This window comes from Ambystoma mexicanum, chromosome 14 (genome assembly GCF_040938575.1).
Source record: "Ambystoma mexicanum isolate Mex_15411 chromosome 14, UKY_AmexF1_1, whole genome shotgun sequence".
NCBI lineage: Eukaryota > Metazoa > Chordata > Amphibia > Caudata > Ambystomatidae > Ambystoma > Ambystoma mexicanum.
Genome location: NC_090940.1, coordinates 64044673 through 64068095, shown reverse-complemented (window position 1 = coordinate 64068095; position 23423 = coordinate 64044673).

Here is a 23423-nt window from a genome sequence, read left to right as displayed (position 1 = left end):
ACATTTTCCCGGCGATATTATTTACGGCGACCATATATGTGGCGATATTATAACCTGAAACCGCCACCACCCCCTGTGGCTCCTGGAGATGCAGCTGTTGCATCACAACCTGGTGCCCATATGACCCAACAGCAACTTTCATCTGCTGTCACGGGCCCACCGGTGGTGGTAGCTGCAGGTGCAGCTGTGGGGACCACCACCCAGGCAAGGGGTCCGGCAGCGCATGTTGCGTTGCGTGATGAGGACTCCCAGGACGATTTCCATCTTGTCAGGAGGTGCGGGTCACATATGTCCAATATAGCTGTGACCGGGGCACATGTATCTGCAGCAGTTATGACATCTGCTGCCCCAAGCAGCCGGGTGGTGGTAACTGCATGGGCAGATGCAGCCAACACCCCCCGTCAGTGAGTCAGACCCAAGCCAGACCTTCCGTCCTCATCCCAACACCCACTCCCTTGGTCCAGTCCACCAGCGCCACTGCCCCCACTGATCAGGGCCACATTGGCCACTCAGGGTCAGTACCACCGCCCAAAAGGAGGAAGTGTGCTCCTGCGCAAGAGGCTGGGACCCCAGACACGGCGCTGGCCTCCAGGACGCCGAGGAAGAAGCCTTTCGGCAAGCAGGAACTGGACTTCTGTCATGTCCCAACACACTCACCCATCCAACCCCACTTCTCAGTCCCTCCACACTCACCCATCCAGCCCCATTCCTCAGTCCTTCTCACGTACCCAGCGGCAGCGGCAGCAGTACAGCTGGAGGCGGGGTTTCCCAACTGGTGGCCCGGGATCCCTGCGACCATTTCCGTGTTGGTGGTTGCTATGGCGACTCCACGCAAAGCGGTGCTACACGGCCCCTTGGAAACCCTAGGGTCACGTGACCAGAAGACGACAGCAACATCACGTAGGACATACCCAGTCCTTTTCCTCGTTGCGGGTCACGTGACATGCTGCCCACTGTCACGAGACCCGCGTCATGTGACACCCTCGCGTTTCAAAAGGCTCGAGCAGACGCGGAAGCAACGCTTCACAGCTGCTTCTTTGGAGGACTGTTTGGCGTCTGGTTTTTCTTGCTTCCTGGTGTTATTCTCGACTACGGAACGTTTCTTGGACTGTCTCTGGATTATCCTCTACCTCAGCATTATCCCTGATCTTATGGACTACGACCTCTGGCTTGCTTACTGGATCTTGAACTGGTTCTCCCTGGTCTTGGTTTGATTTTCTGGTTACGACATCGGACTGTTTTGGATTGCTCACGCAACACGTATCCTGATCACCACTCGCCTCAGGTGTGTTCTCAGAGTACCACAAAACCTTCGCCAGCCTGCTGCTGCTGCTGGTTACCCTCCTGCTTCATCTTCAGGAGACCTCCCTGTTCTCATTAGGTAAGCTCCTGGGGCTAATCCTTGTCAAGAGAAAGTACTCTCTCTGTCACTGTACAACCTAACCTTCTTGCCTTGCAGCACTCAGGGGGTCCTCACGGTGTTCCCGGTTCCAGGCTGACAACACTCTACACTTGTGGCCTCAAAGATTGCAAGGGTAGTGAGTTTTTACTTTTACCCGTGCGGTACTTGAGGACGGAGGTATCTTATATCTGCACGACCATCAAGATAGAACAGACTGTGAAGCCTTATTGGTCGTCCAGATAATGGATACCTCAGCCGGGGATCCTGTGACCGCTCTAATGCAGGCAGTTGCGGCTCTCAGAACTGACATGGCCACCACCACAGCTGCCATACACCACCGTCTGGACACTATACAAAGTTCCCACCATCCTTTACCCACGGACTCCGAATTTGGGGACCCTCCCCCTCCCCAAAACCAAGCTCCTGCCATACTCCCTCCTTTACCAACTGCTCCAATAATTGTCCCGCCTCCTTTCCCTCTGGCTGCACCCGAGAGATACGAAGGAGACCCCAGCAAATATCGCACCTTTCTGAACCAATGCAAACTACACTTTTTGTGCCGACCCCAGGCATTCCCTGACTCTGTGACCAAAGCAGCGTTCTTACTCTCCCATTTGTCGGGTGTAGCAGCCACTTGGGCGAATCCCCTCCTCGAGAGTGATCACCCTGCTCTCTATGACTTCGACCTGTTGGTGGGAGAAATGTCCAAGGTATTCGATACCCGGTATAAGGCGCAATCACGAGATATGGAGTTATTGGACCTCACTCAGGGCAAACAGACACTCATAGCCTACATAACCAGGTTCAACCAACTGTCAGCCGAGACATCCTGGCCTGAAGAGACAAAGGCAGTGGTATTCTACCGTGGTCTGTGTAACGCCATGAAAGATGCCTTATCAGTAGTACCATCCCTACCAGCCGTCTATGCCGACCTGGTTGACCTGGCCTTACAGGTAGATGCCCATAGCAATGAACGCAGAGCAGAAATCGGGCTCTCCCACTCTCAGACAACCCCTACATCTGAATCCACGAGTGAACCCTTGCAGATAGGGGGGATACGTAGCCCCATCACCCAGACCGAGCGAGAGTGCAGAAGAACTGCTAATGCCTGTTTTTACTGCGGTCTCAATGGCCACTATGTCAAAGAATGCCCTCGTCGTCCCAAGAACAAAAGCTCAGGTTTTCAGAAGGCTCGGCCTTGAGACCAGGGGCAAGGGCGAGTCCTTCACAAAACCCCTCCGAACCTACCTTTGGCCCTATCAGACGGGTGGTAGTCCAAGCCCAGTTGAAGTCCGCCATGGATTGCATACATGCAGTAGACATAGTGATTGACTCAGGGGCCACTGGATGCTTTATAGACATCGCATTAGCCAAAGTCCTGAACCTATCATTGATATCAAAAGAACATCCTGACCCAGTCCAGGCTGTTGATGGGACGTCTTTCGCCTATGGCCCGATATTGCAGCAAACCGCCCCTTTGGAGGTAGTGATCCAAGAGACCCATAGAGAGATCCTGTCCTTCGATCTTATCGCCACACCACAGTTTGGGATCATACTAGGCATACCATGGCTGAAGAAACACAATCCCTTAATCAACTGGGGCACAGGTCAGGTTTTCTTTGAGTCTGAAACATGCCAACATTTCTGTCTGGTTGAGGCTAGTATGGTTTCCAATCCAGCAAATGCCCTTGGGGCAGTGGCATCTCTAGCCCTCGAGGATGGTCCTCTGTCCGTCATCCCTCCGACGGTTGGAGTAGTCATGGCGGGAATATCAGCGGTTTATCATGATTTCCAGACCGTGTTTGACAAAGGGTCAGCTGAAGGTCTCCCACCACATAGGCCTTACGATTGTCCTATTGACCTCGTTCCTGATGCTCCAATTACAAGGGGTCGGGTCTACTCACTAACATGATCGGAAGAACAGGCCTTACAGGAGTACATCCTACAGGCATTACGGTTGGGTCACATACGCCCCTCATCTTCGCCAGCGGCGAATCCTATTTTCTTCCTTCCGAAGAAGGAGGGGGACCTCCGCCCATGTGTAGACTACAGGCGACTAAATTCCATCACCATAAAAAACAGATACCCCATTCCTCTCATCTCCACGCTTTTAGACAAGCTTACACATGCCTCTATCTATACCAAACTGGATCTTCGGGGGGCTTATAACTTGATCCGCAAGCGAAGTGGGGATGAATGGAAAACTGCATTTTGTTCCAGACAAGGGCTGTTTGAATATACCGTAATGCCCTTCGGCCTATGCTATGCCCCTGCTACTTTTCAACGTTTTATTGATGACGTATTCAGCGACATCATAGACATCTATGTGGTGGTATATCTGGATGATATTCTTGTTTTCTCTTCCTCTTTGGACGAACATATCGTCCACGTGAGGGAAGTCTTGTCTCGACTCCAGAAAAACGCATTGTTCGCTAAACCCGAGAAATGTATATTCCACACCAATCAGGTGGAGTTCCTGGGGTTTCACATTTCACCGGGGGGTCTGTCCATGAACCAATCAAAAGTCCGTGCAATCACGGACTGGCCAGTTCCAACGAACCTTAAACAACTGCAGTCTTTCTTAGGTTTCGCCACCTTTTATCGGCGGTTCATCGCCGGTTTCTCTTCCATCGTTGCTCCCCTCACTGCCCTCACCAGTCCTCTCACCCCTTTCCGTTGGTCCACAGAACAACAAACAGCTTTTGAGTCTCTTAAAACAATGTTCACCACAGCTCCTGTACTTCAACATCCTGACCCGGAGCTCCCGTTTGTTTTGGAAGCAGATGCTTCATCCTTTGCATTGGGTGCTGTTCTTTCGCAACACTGCCCCGCTACTGGCCATCTCCACCCTGTAGCCTACCATTCGCGCAAATTTACCTCAACTGAGATACACTACACTGTCATGGAAAAGGAACTCTTGGCCGTTAAAGACGCACTGCAAGTCTGGAGTACCATCTTCTGTGAGCCAAGCACCAAACAGTGGTATAGTCAGATCACAAGAATTTACAGGACCTCACCACACTTAAATGCACAAACAGCCGACAAGTGCGTTGGCATCTATTCTTTGCGGCATTTGATTTTGTGATTAAGCACAGACCCGGGGTGGTTCACGGAAAAGCCGATGCCTTATCCCGCTCCCCTGGTGGAGAGTCCCTTCCATCTTTTCCTGATACCCTGTTAAGGAAGGGTCACGTTGTTTGTGCATGTACACCCTCACGATCCATGTTGTTCACCATACGCCAGTGGGTTTCTCAATATCCGCACACAGTAGCAGATTGGGATCCGGTTTTCCAAGATGGTCTGCCGTTCGTACAGGGTAGACTGTACTTACCCACGAGTGAAACACGTAATCAGGCATTAGACTGGTCCCATGATGCTGCCAAATATGGGCATCCGGGACAACAACGTACGCTGGACCTACTCAAACGCTGGTGTTGGTGGCCATCAATGAAACGTGATGTGGAGAATTATGTCAACACCTGTTCAGTGTTTGCTCAGGGTAAATCCCGCAGGGGTCACCCACTGGGACTCCTACACCCGCTTCCCATCCCTCCAAGACCCTGGCATACTGTCTCCATGGACTTGATCACTGACCTACCACGCACACAGGGTTATGACACTGTCTGGGTGGTGGTGGACTCCTATACTAAAATGGCCCGTTTCATACCGTGTGCGGGGATACCCTCCGCTCCAGCATTGGCTAGGTTATTCTTCAAGTCCGTGTTCTGTCTCTTTGGATTGCCCCACGTCCAAGTCTCAGATCGCGGTACGTAATTCACAAACCGGTTCTGGCAGGCTCTCACCAAGTTACTTGGCATTGATGCTCGGTTCTCCTCCGCCTACCATCCGGAAAGCGATGGGCAGATCGAAAGTGTGAACCAAGCATTGGAACAATACTCATGCTGTCTAACCCTCCAGTATCAGAAAACCTGGCTCCAACTTCTACACCTTGTGGAATTCGAATACAACAACACGCTGCACTCCTCCACTGGGTTTTCCCCCTTTTTTGCTCTCTATGGTCAGCATCCCTGCACCCTTCCTCTCCCAGACTTTTTCCCCTCCAGTACCCCGGCGGCCTCTGCTTGTGCCCGCAATTTGGTTGCAGTCCATGCCCAGACCCTAGTCCACCTGCGCGAAGTGCAGGCGTCCATGAAGACGGCCGCCGATAGGAAGAGAGTAGCTGCACCTAGTTATCAAGTGGGGGATCGGGTGTGGTTGTCATCTCACCATTTACACACCCTGGTTGCCGCAAGCTGCAAGCTACTCCCTCAATTTGTGGGCCCCTATTGGGTTGTCAAGATCCTGAAACCTGTTGCCCTGCGCTTCATGGTTCCTTCCTCCTGGCGTATCCACCCAGTGTTTCATACTTCTCTGATCAAGCCATGTTTGGGCCCTCCTCGCCTTGTTGTTCCCCCTGCTCTTGTCTCAGTTTCCTCCCCTGATGTGTATGAGGTGAGCGCCATTCTGGGTTCCCGTGTCTGCAGAGGCCGGCTGCAGTACTTGGTGGACTGGTTGGGGTACGGCCCGGAGGACCATTCATGGGTTCCCTCCCGAGATGTCCACGCTCCCCAATGGGTTGCCCGTTTTCATCGTGACCACCCATCTAGCCCACGGGGTCGTGGGCCTTTGGGGGGGGGGGCTCTGTCATGTCCCAACACACTCACCCATCCAACCCCACTTCTCAGTCCCTCCACACTCACCCATCCAGCCCCATTCCTCAGTCTTTCTCACGTACCCAGCGGCAGCGGCAGCAGTACAGCCGGAGGCGGAGTTTCCCAACTGGTGGCCCGGGATCCCTCCGACCATTTCCGTGTTGGTGGCTGCCGTGGCGACTCCACGCGAAGCGGTGCTACACGGCCCCTTGGAAACCCTCCGGTCACGTGACCAGAAGACGACAGCAACATCACGTAGGACATACCCCGTCCTTTTCCTCGTCGCGGGTCATGTGACACACTGCCCACGGACACGAGACCCGCGTCATGTGACACCCTCGCATTTCAAAAGGCTCAAACAGATGCGGAAGCAACGCTTCACAGCTGCTTCTTTGGAGGACTGTTTGGCGTCTGGTTTTTCTTGCTTCCTGGTGTTATTCTCGACTACGGAACATTTCTTGGACTGTCTCTGGATTATCCTCTACCTCAGCATTATCCCTGATCTTATGGACTACGACCTCTGGCTTGCTTACTGGATCTTGAACTGGTTCTCCCTGGTCTTAGCTTGATTTTCTGGTTACGACCTCGGACTGTTTTGGATTGCTCACGCATCACATATCCTGATCACCACTCGCCTCAGGTGTGTTCTCAGAGTGCCACAAAACCTTCGCCAGCCTGCTGCTGGTTACCCTCCTGCTTCCATCTTCAGGAGACCTCCCTGTTCTCATTAGGTAAGCTCCTGGGGCTAATCCTTGTCAAGAGAAAGTACTCTCTCTGTCACTGTATGACCTAAACTTCTTGCCTTGCAGCACTCAGGGGGTCCTTCCAGTGTTCCCGGTTCTAGGCTGACGACACTCTACACCTGTGGCCTCAAAGATTGCAAGGGAAGTGAGTTTTTACTTTTACCCATGCAGTACTTGGGGACGGAGGTATCTTATATTTTCACGACCATCAAGATAGAACAACTTCCTTGTGGACTACATGTCGGCACACAAACGCAATATGCTTGTGGGCCCACAGTGCCATACAACGCCTGCCCAGCGTTGGGTCCACTGGCAGCATATTGCGGATGGAGTGACAGCCATTGGATTCCAGGTGCGCATGGCTCAGGACTGCTATAAGCATTGGAATGACCTCCGACGCTGTGCAAAACAAACGCGTGCCACCAATTATGCCATGTCTCAGGTGACTGGTGGTGGGCCAGCACCAGAGGAGTATGAACTCACTCAGCACGAGGAGATCGCTGCAGAGTTCATCCCAGCAGCACTAATCCATGGAGTGGGAGAGAGGATGATTTATGATGCATCGTCCGTTGAGTATTGATGCGTGTTACTCAATGACATGTGTGTTTGGCGTGTGTTACCCTCCCAGCTACAACTTGGGTCCTTCATTTCATCAATCTCCCTCTCTGCCTGTGGTGTTCACCAGGGGTCTGACCTCTCGCTCTGGCATTTCAAACATTACCTGGCAGCTCTCGCCTACTGCATTTCCATTTTCTGCTACAACTTCCAGTGCTATGCTCATGAGACTCAACTCATTTTCAGGCTGCCCTTGGCCACCTCCTATCCCTCCCTCATTTCTGATTGCCTAATTGCCATTTGAAATTGGTGTACTGCCAACGATCTATGTCTGAATGCCAGCAAGACTAACATCCTCCTCATCGGTACACCTTCACCATCCTTAACCCTCACTCTCTGGCTGGCCTCCCTTGGCCCTCCTCCTACCCCCACCTGCAAGGCCAACAACCTCGGGGTCACCTTTGACTCCACACATTCCTTCTCCGCACACATTTCTGATGTCTCTTGAGATTTTAACTTCTTGCTTCACCTCCTCAGGGGTACTCTGTCTTTCCTCTTTTCCTCTCGTTCACCTACAAGCTCACTGTCTCTCCAGCTCTGGTTGTCTCAAGGTTGGACTAGTGTGACAGCCTCCTTCAAAATTCTACCTGCCTCCACTCTCCACCCTCTACCACTAATCCGGTACAGGACTGCAAGACTTGTCCTTGGCCTCAAGCCCTGGGATCCTATCTCTCCAGCTCTGAAATCCCTTCATTGGCTACCAGTGGATGCAAGGATTACATTTTAGACCCTCTGCATTGTGCACAAGGATTTCTGGGGCCTGGGTCCAAAATACCTTCAACTACCACTCTGCCGATACCTCCCCTCTCGAGTCCTTTGCTGCTCTACCTCACATTCCCTCCGGGTCAGTCGTTTATGGAAGAAAAAATCTGGGGGCAGATCTGTGTCTACGGATGGGACCTCCCTTTGGAACAGCATACCTGCCACGTTGAAACTTGAGGAGAAACTTCTCTGCTTCTGAAAGCACCTCAAGACCTTCCTATTTGCTCCTGTATTAGCCCCTCTTCTCCTCAGCTGAACTGTTTTGTCTCTTGGCACTGTGCACCTGGACAGCCTCTGTCCTTCGGGCCCAGGTACCTGCTCACCCTGCCTCCCTGCTGCACTGCCTCCAGGCCTTCCATTGCAATGGGACCTGTATGTGTACCCATACAGTCCACGACTCTTCTTATCAGATTTGCCCTATCCAAACAAACTTTCACTTGCCACTTGCTGGCTGCACTATCACCTTTTCAATGCCTGTTCTGTCATAAGACTTCATTTTCATTCTTTAGTCTCCTCTGGTTGGCACTTTCCACTTCTCCCCCTTCCAGGGACTTTACCCCTTTTTTCCCTTCTTCATGCACTTGCATGTTCTCAATGTCACTGTGCCCAGTAAGATCGTTGTTTTCATTTTCTTTTCTCCCTTGTTCCCCTTCCTTCGCTTGGTTGTGCTCTGAGCCACTTGTGTACGAGGGCAATCTGGATGAGATGTCATGTCATGTCACATACATACTTTGTCCTTGGTGCAGTGTGTCTCACTCTGGCTGTGCTGATGGCAGTGGCTCCCCGTGCACATGTGTGCACAATCATGCTCCATGTGCATTCCATGTATGCCCCTAGGTGTCCTTGACTGCCTTCTCATTGTATTAGGTCTCCAGGATGATCCAAGTGTCATTTTATTTGGACCGCCATGTCATGCTCACTGTGGTTCAGTGTCTCATCACGCATAACTTCAGGGTGTCCACATCTGTGTTGTGCACATGGCTCCCCCTGTTACAGGCCCCCTGCCTCTGTTCAACTGGTGTTGTGTCATCTGCATGCATGGTTGTACTACTGATGGTTCCTCATCTGTCCTGCATCTTGTCCACTTCTCATCGGCTGTAGTGAGATTTGACTGACGAGATGAAATAGATACATGCCAACACTGTCTGGCAATGCACCGTTCTGTGGTGAACCTTTCATTGCCATGTAGTGTCTCCCTGCTATTCCCCAGAGGGTGGGGGTTTCACGGTATCCATGCTACATAGTGCATGCCATTTGCACATGATGGCTGCAACTGCCCTTACACTGTTTTGAGATTGACATCACTATGTACGTGTTGATGTTGAAAGTTGAGAGGGTACACATGCACAGCACCACACACACCCACTCCTGTGCCAAGTTCAGCACTTCAACATGCCAACACAATGCTGCTGTGTGATAGTGATCTGCCATGTATGGACCCATGTCCCTCCTTTCACTGTATAGAAACGCACTAGCGCAGGTGCCTCCTATAACACATGTACTATGCATAGTCGATGGTTGTTGAGTGCTGCACGTGAACATGCATGTTACATGTGTCATGGTGTGTTTGGTTTGTTTACCAGCTGTGGCTATTTGTGCGTTCCCCCATGCTTATGCTACGTGCCATCTCTTTGTTGCCATCTCTCATTTCTGCTTTGGATAGGTGCCTGCTAAAGGTTGTGTGTGATGCAGGTGATTTGCAACATGCAATACATATGTTGGCTTCACATTTTGCACACATCCTTTTCTCCTTTTGGGATACCCTAGCATTGCAATGCCACTGGGTGCATGTTGGGGTTTGAGTTACGTGTGACATGGCTGCTTCATATGTTGGCTGTCAATGTTGTGATCTGTATGTGTGTGGTATGTGCTACTGACATGCGTGTTCATGTTTCTTTTGTTTATGTTGCAGGTGATGACACACTGGAGGCAGAGGATGAAGATGTCATCCCAGACATGGTGGTCAGTTCACATCAACAGCCAGACACCAGTGGTGGTCGTGGGGTGGCAGCCCACGAGAACCCATTGGTGCTCCAGGCCATCATGTCTAGAGCTGATTCTGAGTCAGGCTCTGATGGATTCTATGACCACTATGTTGAGCCGGATCTGCATCATGACATGTCGTCGCCGGTAAGTGAAAATTAAGAAGTGCAGACATGCATTTGAGAAGAAGCCATCTGGGAAACCCACTAGGGGTGTACACAAGTAGGGCTGCAGGCTGGCCACAGATATGACAGAAGCCCAATGCCCCTGTGTAAGATGTTGTCACACCGAGCCATCCTTGAGAGCCCATGGAAAGGGGAAGCAGGAGTAGCATATGTGTCAGGACCCCAAGCAAAACAAATACACAAGACAAGCATGAATGTGCCCTGCTGGAACACACAGTGCATGCCTTCAAATACCACAAAGTACCACACTGTCACATGAATGCACAATAGACAAACAAAATAATTGAAAAAAATAATTGCAGGAAAAAGAAAAAAAAATGGCCACATACGACCTGGGGGGTGGTGGGGCACCCAGGAGGGGGGAGGTACAGGGTGCACCTGAACACTCACACGAGTAGATGTTGAGATAAAAAAAGACTCAAAGGGCTCAGCGCCTGCATGGCCCGACCTATGTGGGAGATAGGCTGTCGTCGTCACCCTCTGGATGGAAATAAGAAGGTGGACGCGGCACAGTTGCCTGACCACGCCTATCCGCGGCTTGCCCCTCAGTGGCAGCAAACATGCAGGTCTGGTAAGCCATGTCCTGCGTGGCAATGCATTACCTCACGCATTACACATGCTTCCTCCTGCAAGGACTCACGTGTAAGACGGAATTCAGCCTGCATGTGATTTTATATGACTTGACTGTCTATGTTCATGCACCTCCTGCTGTAGGCAGTACCATGCACCCTTTGGCTGTGTAACATACAATGATGGTGGGAGGGGTCTGTGTGCTGACAATGTTGCATTGGGACACTTGGTCTACAGTGATTTTGATATGCCACATCAACGCTGCATGCTGAGTTATCCTTGTGACCACGTGTTTCATCGAACCCCAATTCCTTGCTTCCCCTGCTTTGGCCATTTTGCAGCCCTGCCTGGTGTTTTGTTGTGCCATTTGAAATATGCCCGCATTGCTTTTGACTTGACTATCCTGTTTGTGGCCTGGCCCTGCTCACCCCTCCCATTGGTTGCACTTGGCCCTTGAGACAATCCAGGAAACCAGGGGGCTGGAGCCAGCCACCACTACCAAAGGCTCACAAACAAGGCCCTGTCTACCCCTGTCCACCATGGTACCCCACCCTTCTGGGTTCATTGATTGTCCTCCTGTCTCCCCTGCCCCCGCCTGTCTCCACCTGCCCCCTGCCAGTCTCCCCGTCTCCCTTGCCCCTGCCAGTCTCCACCTGCCCCCCTCCAGTCTCCCTCTGTCTCTGTTGCCCCCACTAGTCTCCACCTGCCCCTTGCCAGTCTCCCCATCTCCCTTGCCCCCTACCAGTCTCCACCTGCCCCTCGCCACTCTTTCCCCTTCACCGTCAAACCCCCTCCCCTACTGCACCCTCTTCTTTCCCTCTGCCCCCTGTGTGTGCTTTCTTTCCCCCTCTCCCCTTTCCTGCCTTTACACCTTGGCCCCCTCCTCCCTTCTCTCCTCCCTCACCATCTCCACCACCCTTTCCCCTCCTCCTTGTCCTCTGTCTGTCTTTTTTCGGCACTACCCCAATTGCCGTCACGCATGGTGATACATAGCTGCTTGTTCTTTGCAGACACTCCCCCCTCTGCCTCTGTGCATCCACCCCCCACCTTCACCTTTTTTAGTTTGCCACTTCCTTTATCACCAGTCCCTCCACCACTAATTACAGCTCATCTGTTCCCCTTTCCCTTTTGTGTTTCTTCTCACCCTCCCCAGCACTTTCTTGATTATTCATCAACCTTCCATTGTTTGTCACTTGTTTTGTTACTCTCCTCACCTCTTCTCTCCTCTTCCCTCACCCCCCCTCCTTATGTGACTCTTGCACTGCAACTATTGCCATCAGGCATAGCAATGTTGATGCTAGTTTTGTTTTTCCACATTCCCTCCCTAGAATCTCCCTTATTGTTACAAGCACTTGTACTATCTAGTTTGATTTGATTGTTATTTTTCACATTCTGGACTGTTTGAAGGACTTGTATGAATGTACTGTTATTCTCCCTTGTTCCCTCCCTCCTTGAGGCGCATTGATGCACTTTGTGTGTAGGCCGTATACAGATTTACAATCAATGAATCAGTGATTGCTCACTGTCTGCTATTGTCAATGTGGGGTACGCTGTACATGATATGTTCTGCTGGTCAATGGCTGATGTTAGGTTTCATTTTGTGGTGTCAGGGGATTGGTGTGGGTTAAGACACAGGGGGTCTTTGAGGGCAATGTTCACATGTGCTGTGTAGAGGGCACTGAGGCTCACTTCATTTCACATGCATGTATTCAATGCATGTCCCTACTGACACAAACACTTAGCCAACGCCCCCCACACCAACTACAACAACACCATGCACACACGTGCACCCAGATTGCCTTCTCAGGCATGCTGTGTCCCTACAATCCATGTTCACTTACAATTCATTGATCGTGTACATGCATTACAGGGTACTTTTTGTTGATTGTACTTTTTTTCATGATGCTCAAGGGGTTTCCCCAACGCAATGCACACTCACTCTGCTGTCCGGTGAGCAGTGTGTTGCAGGGGACACACACGCAGCACATGGTGTTTGTAATGCCAATTTTCTATTGTCCAATGTGCATGTCAACAGGTATTCTGACTTTTGTTGTTTGTACCACTGGCAGCATGCATTTGTGCCACGGTTTTCAGGGTGTGAGATTTTGGTCAGTCATTTCTTCAGATTCCATGTCAGGTGTGATTGTCTGGTGCCTACTTACATTCCTCACGTGGCACTTCATGATGATTGTATCATGTGTTGTGCATTTGTTTTGATGTTTTGCCATTGCATTCCATGGCATGGCAGACAGAGATCATGGGGGTTGGGAGGGTTTGGGTGGCATACCAGTACTTTCATGCCCTGTTTTGCAGGGTTGGGTGGGATATGCACCTTGCATGTGTTCCTTTTGGTCACACAGGATTGGTTGTGTTTACGTAGCTAGGGATGCACACAATGTGGCACTTCCGTGGACACATTCTCAGGGTGGTATGGTTGTGACAGTTAACTGTCCCTTTCTCATCATCGATTGTCATCTGGTATGTGCCAGGCCTGTGTGCACTCCGCAGGGGTTGGAGTTTAGGTGAAAAATGTGACCACAAGCTGGGTACGGGCTGCCTAGCCACGTGCCCTTTCCCCTCCCATGCACAGCGCTTGTGTGTGTGGTTGGGGATGTGGGGGCACCACTATGTCCACTGGTACACACCGCCATGTTGTAATGTTGTGCAGGACACATGCTGCCACAATGATCCTCCACACTACTGGGGGTGCATATAGTAGCTGTCCGCCAGAGCGGTCAAAGGAGGGGAAGCATGACTTGAGCACTCCGAATGTGCGCTCCACTATGGCCCTGGTTGCAATATGGGCTGCGTTGTATTTTACCTGGGGTGGTGTGGTGGGGTTCCGTATTGGCGTCATCATGTAGGTGCTCAGAGGGTAGGCACTGTCCCCTGGTAAGGTGATAATGGTTGTCATTAGTTGGGCTTGTGTATTTGTCTGTGTGTGATATGCATGCATGTGCACAGGCATTTGTACTCACCTATGAGCCATGTGTTGCCATGCTTCCCAGCTTCCAGGGCCCGGCTCAGGATGGACATTCTGTATATGAAACTGTCATGGTGGACCCTGGATAGTTTGCATAGACAGAGGTGATGATTCCCTTGGCATCGCATACAACCTGCACGTTGATGGAATGCCAGTGCTTGCGGTTGCGGTAGATGTTTTCAGTAGCCCTAGGTGGATATAGAGCCACATGGGTGCAATCTATGACATTGAGCACTTTGGGGAAGTGTGCCATCCTGTAGAAGTCCTGGACCATGCCCTGCCTTTCTACAGGTGTTCTGGACATGTACATGTTCCTGCGGACTGAGGGGTGCGCAGTGATGATTGCCAACACCTGGTGTAGGCAACGTGACTGCATGGGCTGTGAGACGCCCTCCACTATGGCAGTTGTCTGCTGAAATGACCCAGTGGCCAAAAAATGCAGTACATTAAGCACCTTCTCCAAGGGGTTGAATGCTTGGGAGCACAGGGTGGGTGATGTGAGTTCATCCTCCCACTCAGTGACCAGGTCTAGGATGATATGAGGTGGAAACCCATACCTGCCATAGACCTCATCATCAGGCATCCCAAAAAGGCTGGTCCTGGGCAAATAAATGCGGGGCCTGGCTATTCTCCTCCTCCTGTGGTGTCCCACGATCACTGCTGCGAGGAATGGGACATTCATCGTAGCTGTATATGCTTGTTTGTTGTTTACGCGCACTTTTATGCTGCGCCGGGGCGCTTCCACCTGCTTTCGTGTGGTGGACGTATTTGTGTGTGTGTGTGTGTGTGTTTTGACGTTCGCCGGTTTTCCCTATTCGATTCCATGAATACGTGTTGTTGACTAGCGTGGGGTGTTGCGTGTGTTTCCCAGCGGTACTTCCCACGTTACGCCTACATTTTCCCGCATTGTTCCCCATTCCCTGTGTTCCGCCCCCCTTTTTAGGTGGGTACGTGAGAAGTTGTGCGCTTTCCCCGTTCTTGTCGCGCACACGTTTGGAAAGTTGCAGTGACGTGTAAAGTAAGCGCGATTTGGCGCACATCCTGGGAAAAACATGCGCAGGGCCTTCCATGAATCAGAAACGTGCGATTCACACACGTGCGCTAGCTTTGTCACGCTTGAGCCAGCTTGCGCCACAAATTTTGGCATACAATTATTCGGTCAATCGTGTTGCAAAGGCCATCGACAGGCTCTCGGTGGAGCAAAGAACTGTCTCCAAGTTGTTGTGCACGCAGAGAAAACTGGTCCAGAAGCTTCTGTAAGTTTGTAACTTTCATTACAAAATTAGCTGCCTTAAGCCTCGTGTGTTGCTTGTGTGCCACGCATGTGACAAACTTGTGAACAATGGTGGTCTGTGTGCAAAAGACAAATTATGAAAAATAGATCAACATTTTTAAAAAATGTCTGTTTTATCAAATTATATTAATTGTGTGTGAAAAAGCTAAACAGATTGGGGTTTAATGCAATACAAATACATATAAATATATTTTTTCCACAAATCTGTACAAAATAAGAACCAAAGTGAAGTCAATGATGTTTTGGGAAGCAAATGGAATCAAAAAAGATAGCAACACATGTTTTAAATAAAATTATAGCCAACATGTGGCCTAGGTTGCAAATATATCCCTAATTTTCATAAGTAACCGCCGGTCAAAGCCTACTTCCATCCCACCTGATGGCTGGCTCCCCCCGCCGCCATCTTCCCTCCACATCCAGCCTGTTTTTTGCCCCTTCTCACCCCCACTTCTCTTATTTATGCGGTGCCGTCACTCCCTGCCACCACCGCTCCTTCCTCTCCTGCAGGCTGCCATGGAAAGGGATGAGGGACTCTGTGCGGAGCCCCGCTTCCCTTTTCCTGGTGACCATCTTGGAAAAGTATTTTCCTTCCTTCAACGGGCTGCCACGCTCATCACGTTGAATGAAGTAAATACTTTTTTTTAGCACCCCAGGTTCCCGCTTTGGTGCCCACATTATCCGCCCCCGCTTAGCTCGGGCCGATAACATCGGTGATCGAAGTGTGCAAAAAGAAGTAGTGGAACTATGTTTCCTGCTGGCCTGCATCCACTCCCCACAAACCCCATCACTACGTCCCCTACCAAACACCATACACACCCCCAACACTTGCACCTGCGGTTTAAGGGAATGTTCATTGCAGTGCACTGAAAGTGCAAGTTTCAATTTCTTCCTTCACTTTTATTTTAAGACTAAACCATTCCGGAACGGTTTCTTTTTTTAAAGAAATTATAGGAGCTGTAAAAGGTCATTTAAAAAAGTAGAGGAGCACCACTCCTGCTCACTTCGACCACTGGATAACATGGTCTGTCAGGCCCTTACCCCGGTTCCGGCCCTTGGAACGGGCGGTTAATGCTGTTTTATGCACTAATCAGTAATCTAAAATAAAATACTGAGTGCAACTGTTCAAACTTGCCAAGTATTCCTGACTCCCATTGACATTCTGAACCCACTTCCTGCCTGCACTGCATGGAACACCAATAACAGAGGCAAGGTTCCATCAATGGAATTCCAGCCTGCCTCCGAATGTCCGCCAGAAAGGATCTTTTTGAATATTGGAAGTTGGATGAGAGATCTGTTAGCATCAAGATCCCTATGTGTACCTAAGGGCCCCAATTTGTGGAATTTTCTGTGCCGAAAATAGGGATTTTGCGTCCCATTCTGCGTGTAAAAGCCTGTTCGTCGATTCATGGAATCGACTTTGCAGGTCTTTTCTGGGACTTGCGGGGGCTTCACGCAGGTCTGGCACATCTCTGCGAGCGGTCAAGCACCCTGCGCGAGAATCCTCACAGAGTTTGGGATGGGCCAGTGCAGAGCTGCTAATAGGGGGCGGAACATGCATAACACTCACAATCCACGCAGAATGAGGAAGAACAAGGCGTAACGTGGGTGTGTCGAGGGAATAGTCTGCATGAGGAAATTGCACTCTCAGCACTGCGAGGGACCAAGCGCATTCATGGAGCTGATTGCGCAACTTCTCTTCAGGGGAATTAGCATGCAAAGCTCCCGAGTATACCGTCACATGAAGGCAGGCACACGGTCTCAATCGCATAGGAATCACAGTGCAAAGTTAAGGTCTGATCGGGAATTCAGGGCTGCGTCCATGCAGTTGGAGTGCCAATCATAGTTAGAGGTGCGTGTATGCAGATTAAAAGGGTGCAGTCAGGGCCGGTCTTTGTGTCAGGCAGCTCAGGCGGCTGCCTGACGTCAGTGAGCCTCTAGGGGGCGCTGTGCGCGGTGCTCCGAGTCCTGCAACTGCAAGCCAGGCCAAGCCACACGCACGACGCACCAGCCAGGCCTTGATTTTGAAGTCCGTGTATCAGGAGCAGTGAGCACTGCTTCAGGCTGCAGCCTTTGCCCTCAGGCAGGGAAGGGCAGGGCAGGGCAGCAGCAATTAAAAAATAAACTAGCAATTCGCAACATTTGTTTGTTGCTTTTTCACTCCCCCACACCCCAGGGCCCGGTGGCGCTGGCGCCAGCCTGGCCCATGGCCATGGGCGCACGTGCGGCAGCAGCGTGAGTGCACTGATGATTGGGGCTGGTTGGCGTTGTTGTCAGCCCAGCCCCCCGCCATTCCGGAAAACAGGAGGAGTGGAGTAGATGCATCATGCATGCACAATAATATCAGGTAAGTCAGTACTGTGTTTGGAACTTTTGGGCAACTATGATGCAGCCAGGCGCATCCCATCCCGATTCCCCACACAGCTTCAATTCTGAGCAGCACCGAGCAACGAGACACGGGTGCTGCAGCTCATTATTCTTGGAACTAGTAAGGGCGTGCATGTCAGGCACCTCCGGCCCGGTCGCGTGTTGGCCTGGGGGCGCCCAGCGCTATGAGTAGTCATAGGGTGCCTAAGCGCCTCCTACGGTCTGCTCCGTGCGTGACCTGGCTGTTATCGTTGTGATTGCAGCAGCAACTCTGTGTCAGGTAAGTGAAGTGATGCAGGACTGCCCCGCACTGTTAGATTGTGTCCCGCACAGCGCACACACTCTCCCAAGGTCTGGGATGGAGGCAAGTCCAGAATTAGCTTTGGACTGAGCAGAGCCCCTCACCCCAAGGTCTGAGCGTTGCTGGGGGGGGGATGCACGGCGAGTGTTGCACAGCAGCTGTAGTCCCTGGGGCCGGGTCTTTTGGTTGTGCCCAATAAGCCCCGAATCCCAGGAGCTACAATCAAACACCTTAATGCATATTGATATTATCTAACCCAGGAAAATGTGCAGTCAATTGTTTATATCACAGGCATCCCGGTCCCACCACTGTGTGAACTTGGGCAAATCATCCAGAGTCCATGTATGTGATTTAGTTAATGCCATTTGCGAATGGTCTGGTCTGTAGCTAAGGAAAAGGCAGGACATATGGCATAAAAGTGAACTGATATAAACTCGTCCGCAATGTACAGGAGGGATTTGCTTCTGTGCAAGACCTTTGGCCAGGTTATGAAAGTGAATGTTGTGTGGAAAGTGTGCACCCGGACGCGCAAGCGCCCGACAGAATCAAGGATCTGCTCGGCCTTGTTTCCTGTACGGCCTCTTTCGGGTAATGTGTGTACCTCAATATTGCTCGCAGGCCCCTGGGTACAAGGGTGTTCTCTGGCGTGGGCCATGGCAGGGGCCAGGGTGGTTTCGGGTCATGGGGCTCTGTCCCAGTCTAGATGGCATTTTCCCTTTTTCTGAGCGTCTTCTGTTATTCGGAAATGCGCCTCTCCTGAATTCCTTGATTGAATACTCCCCCACCTACATATGCACTCGAGAGAGGGGGCTGCTGAATAAGGGGGCTTCGGAAGTCTACAGCCCAACCTGTTTTGAAGAAGGTCATGAAAGGCCGAACACGTGGAGTTGGCGATTGCTGTTGCACATCTTTTAGCCATATCTGACGGCCATTGCTGCATTCCTTGTACATTATGACTGCTTGCTTCGTACTTACATGTGTTAGGAATTAATACACGTGGCTCGAACTTCGGGTGTTGTTTCCTCTATAATAATAGTGACTACCAACGACTATGCCTCTCCCATACAATATGCCCATACAATATGCCTCCGATTGGTTACTGCTAACTTTGATGGTTCATTCTGTAACCCAAGCAGACAAACAAACACAAAGCCGTTTATGAGGGGGCGGTGACGGTGTACCCCTGATAGACGGAGGCTCCTTCACATGGGCCCAGCACCCCCTTTCCTGCCCCCCCTACTGGGGGTGGCCATGGCAGTTGAGTGACTGCAGGTGGGGGTGACGTATCGGTATGGGGAATTGTCGGTCTTTCTTGCCGGTACAGCCTGGGGTGCACTGGCCACTACAGGTAGGCCAGGTGGACTCAACGTACTCCAACAGCAGCCATCCCCACCTGCAATGCTTTAGAACTTTCCAGAAGGAGAATCACTACCACCGCGCCATTAATGTGACCAGGGCCTGCTTCCTCACACGCAGAGCGACACTCAGCGGTGGGAGTCTGCAGGTGAACAGGACTGGGGAAAGAATAGTGGCCTCGCTGCCTGTCCTCTTCTTGCTAATAGACTTTCCCATCAGCGGTGATTTCTGGCTACCCAGGATTGCGTCTCAGGCATGTTGTATGCAGGAGGGCACTCTTACCAGCGGCGCCTCTCCCCTCCAAAGCTGGCTTTGCTGGTCTTCGCTGGTCTTTTTCTATTCCTCCGCAGCTGGGTTGTTTGGTCAGGATTTCACTGGTTTGTAGCAGGCAACGTGGAACCCAGCAATGCCAACAGCAGTGGGTTCATTTCACTCTCCTGATTTGGGTCGGTCTGTGCAAGTTGGTGGACACTGGTGCCGCTTAGGCTCCAGTGCTGAGTTCGCTTTACCAGGTGGTCGAATCACCCTCCTGCCATCCACAGATCAGTTGATGGGTGCCCACTGGTGGGAATTGGTATCCTCTCACCCTCAAGAGATGGGTTGGTGACAGCTGGTGATCACACTGTTACTACTGTTCTCTAGCGCTGGGTGACTTTTATCTGAGCCGAGTCACCCTCACGCCCTCCACAGCTGGATTGGTTGATGCTCGCTGGTGGAATGTTCTCCTCCCCCTCAAGAGCTTGGTTGCTTCCTCCTGATGGGAACTGTTGCTGCCCTGCTCACCAGTGCTGGGTTCATTTTGTGTGGTGATCAGAGTCCCTCTCCCTCCCTCCTGGACTGATTTGGTTGATGACCGATGGTGGCCAATGTATCCTCTTGCTGTCTTGCACTCAAGAGGTAGGTTGGCTCCCACTGTTGACCACTATTACCCATTCGTTTTGTAGTGATGGGTCATGTTTGGCTGGTGATCGGAGTCACCCAGCTGCCTGGTTGTCATTTGCATTGGATCCAGGTGCAGTGACCGATATGAAATAGAGGGGTGGGGGGAGAGGGAATATGCAAGCTAACTCTGCTGATGCCTTCCTAGGTAAACCGAGCAGCTCTGTGTCTGTGTGTGGGTTTCTAGGTGTTTTGTGTCAACAGTGACAAGCTGTTTGTGTCAGTTAAGTGAACTTTTATATTGCACTGCATACCAGGGACCAGCCTCTAAGCGCAGGACCAGGGGTTCAAACCCATGAATGTGGTAAACTTGAGGAGACATTTCAGAGACCATCATTGCAATGCCGCCTGACCTATGAACGCAGTAGCTTTGCTGAAGGTTTTTGAAATGTGTTCGAGTTCGGAAATTGCAAACATGTGCAGGTCCCCAGAAACAGGAGTGCAACTTTAGGGATATTCATTTGATTTATGAAAAGGCAACCTTAAATTGAACCAGTAATGAGTTGTGGCTGAGGACTACTGCTTGTGTCCATGGAACAGGGCACTCTAGTCTAGCACATGGACTGAGTAGCAGGGCTGAAGTCGAGGGTATATGCGGGGGACGGAGTCCACCCACTTTTTTGGGTACACGCGGGGGGACGGAGTCCACCCACTTCTATCAGAGGGTAGACTCAGTCCCCCCCACAGCTAAAATGAGAAACATTGAATGTCATCTTTGAATTCATGCATTAAAGCCGACCGTGGGGATCGGACCACAGTCATCAGGTTTGTAGCCAGACACGTCACCACACTGCATTATATCACCTGATGAAAAATAACAAACAGCTAAAGGGGAAATGTCCCATTTCGGTACTGCAAGTTCCCGGGAAAACATTTGTATTGGTTCTTAGAGTTTAAAACAGGCACTCCTTTTAACGTTTTCAAAAACACTATTAGAAGAATATATCCTCTCTTGGTTTTATGTGTTTTGATTTTATGAAAAGGCAAATGCCATTCGTCCTGTAAAATTTGGGTGGTTATGCAAAGCCAATTTAATGAAATATTATGTCATGTTATGTTACTTGGCATTTGTATAGCGCCTTATGTATCAATGGTATGATCTCAAAGCGCTGGTAGGTTGAATGCCCTCGGGAACCGTAGTTCAAGTCAATAGAGAGAGAGTGTTGTACGGTGCATGGGTGCATCGGATATGTGTGCATCTGGTGTAGTGTTATTTCACCTTGGTATGCTAATTTCTGGCAACGTCCCATCCCATTGCATTTGTTGATGAGTCCCCTCACTTTAATTTTTAGGACTTGACCCCTGCTGAGTAGGGTTTATTCACTCAGTTTGGAGGGGAGCTGCTGGGCATGGACAACCTGCCCTTCCTTGACCTGCTGTCCCGAGACTAGTCTTTGTCAGTCGGAAATTGCATGGAATCGTGAACGAATCAGAAGGCCCAGCCGCAGCCAAACCCAGTGAGCCAGAGCCTGCTGACTTTGCCATTGGGGCAACGTGACCGGTCTGTGCAGCCCGCGGGTGCCGAGTGCTTCTGCCTTTTCTGCCAATAAATAGGTTAAGTCAGCGTTTTGCTGGCATGTATGCTATAGTATGGAATGAATAACTTCTAGGCTCTTCGAATTTTGGCAGATAAGCCACAGTGAGATAAAATCATGTGTCCAGGACCACACACTTTGTGGTGAAGACTGTCACCTAGTGTCTAAAGTATGCATTTTCTATTGCATTTGTATTTCTATCTGGTTCTTAATGAAGTGCCCTATTTACAACATTTGTAACACATTTTTTGGTTGGCATTTTTAGGGGGGGGGCGCCAACAATACTTCCCGCCTGGGGTGCAATCTGGTGTAAGACTGGCCCTGGGTGGCAGGAAGACCAGGAAACACAATTGCCATTGCACCATGACAGGGACAGCTGATGCAAAATAGGTGGATCCCTTCTGTGTCGCTTTGGTCCGCAGATCTGCCAGGCCGCAGCAAACGTGCATCATCAGAGCTGGAAATGGAAACATTTACTGGGAGAACCCTCTCCTCCTTGGAGGGGTGTGGCCCTGAGGAAGAAAGGTGTGGCCCCAGGTCACGCAACACTGTATTTCACAGAATCCAATCCTTTCAATTTGCATTAAAGCAAAGAGCAATATGAGAAGATAAAAATGCCCACATTTTTAAATGTCAAACATGTCTTTTAGTGATTCAGCAAAAAAAACTTTTGAGGGAACAATGGAAGTAATTTATGTATATGGCAGCTATACACAATGGGCCTCATTACGACCCTGGAGGCCCCGGAATGAACGGTGCCGGTAAGGGACCGGCACTGTTCATTCCGGGATGCCTCATTACGAGGTCTGCTGCGGGTCCCGCTCAGGATGCCTGGCCAGACCAGGCGTCCTTAGCGGGACCCACTAGCAGGCCAGGATGCTAACAATGGGCCCGTCATTTACGGGCCCGTTGTTAGCATCCTCCCCATTCCCAATTGAGCCCTATGGGGCTCAATTGGGAATGGGGATTAACTTTTATCCGAGTCCAGGAAAGGGCAATTACCGGGTCCGCCAAGGTCGGCATGACCCGGTTATTGCCCTTTTTTGGGCTCCGGTAAAAAATGTATTAGCAGCGGCAGCCGTGCCCTTAATAAGGGCACGGCTACCGCCAGGGTCGTAATGAGGCCCAATGTGTGTATAAGGTCTTCAACACAAGGCAGGGAACAAGCGAAAATACAACCTTACAGGCCATGAACGGTAACGATGTGAAATTAACTATCGTACTCGGCCTGACAACATTCCAGATAGTGCAAGAGCTAAGACATAGATAAGGAAGGGAGGGGAGTGGGAAGCAAATGGAAACAGACAGGCGACTACCCTACTAGGCCTGACGACATTTCTGGCAGAGCCGGTAGTTGAACTTTGCTGTTTTCATTGGTCACAAAACTCACCCTAAGAAAACAATGGCCCTCATTGCGAGTTCGGTGGTAACCCGCTGGTGCTACTGGTGGGTTGCCGCCAAACCAAACTCGTAACACTGTATCGCTGTCTGATATTCAGGTGCCACCAGGACAGATGGCCCGAGATGCCAGGCAGCGAAAGTGTAATTCCTCATTCACATGGAGTTCCATACGGTGCCAGTGCTTCTGTGAAAACCATGCCTGCAGGTGCCGGTGCCCCCGACAAGTCAGAACTGCAGGGAGCAATGGTCCCTGCAGGCACAGTTGTAGTCTGGTGGTCCGGAAAAGGTGCTGGTACGCTGCCACCAGCACCCTTATTGCTGGACCGCGTTGGAATGAG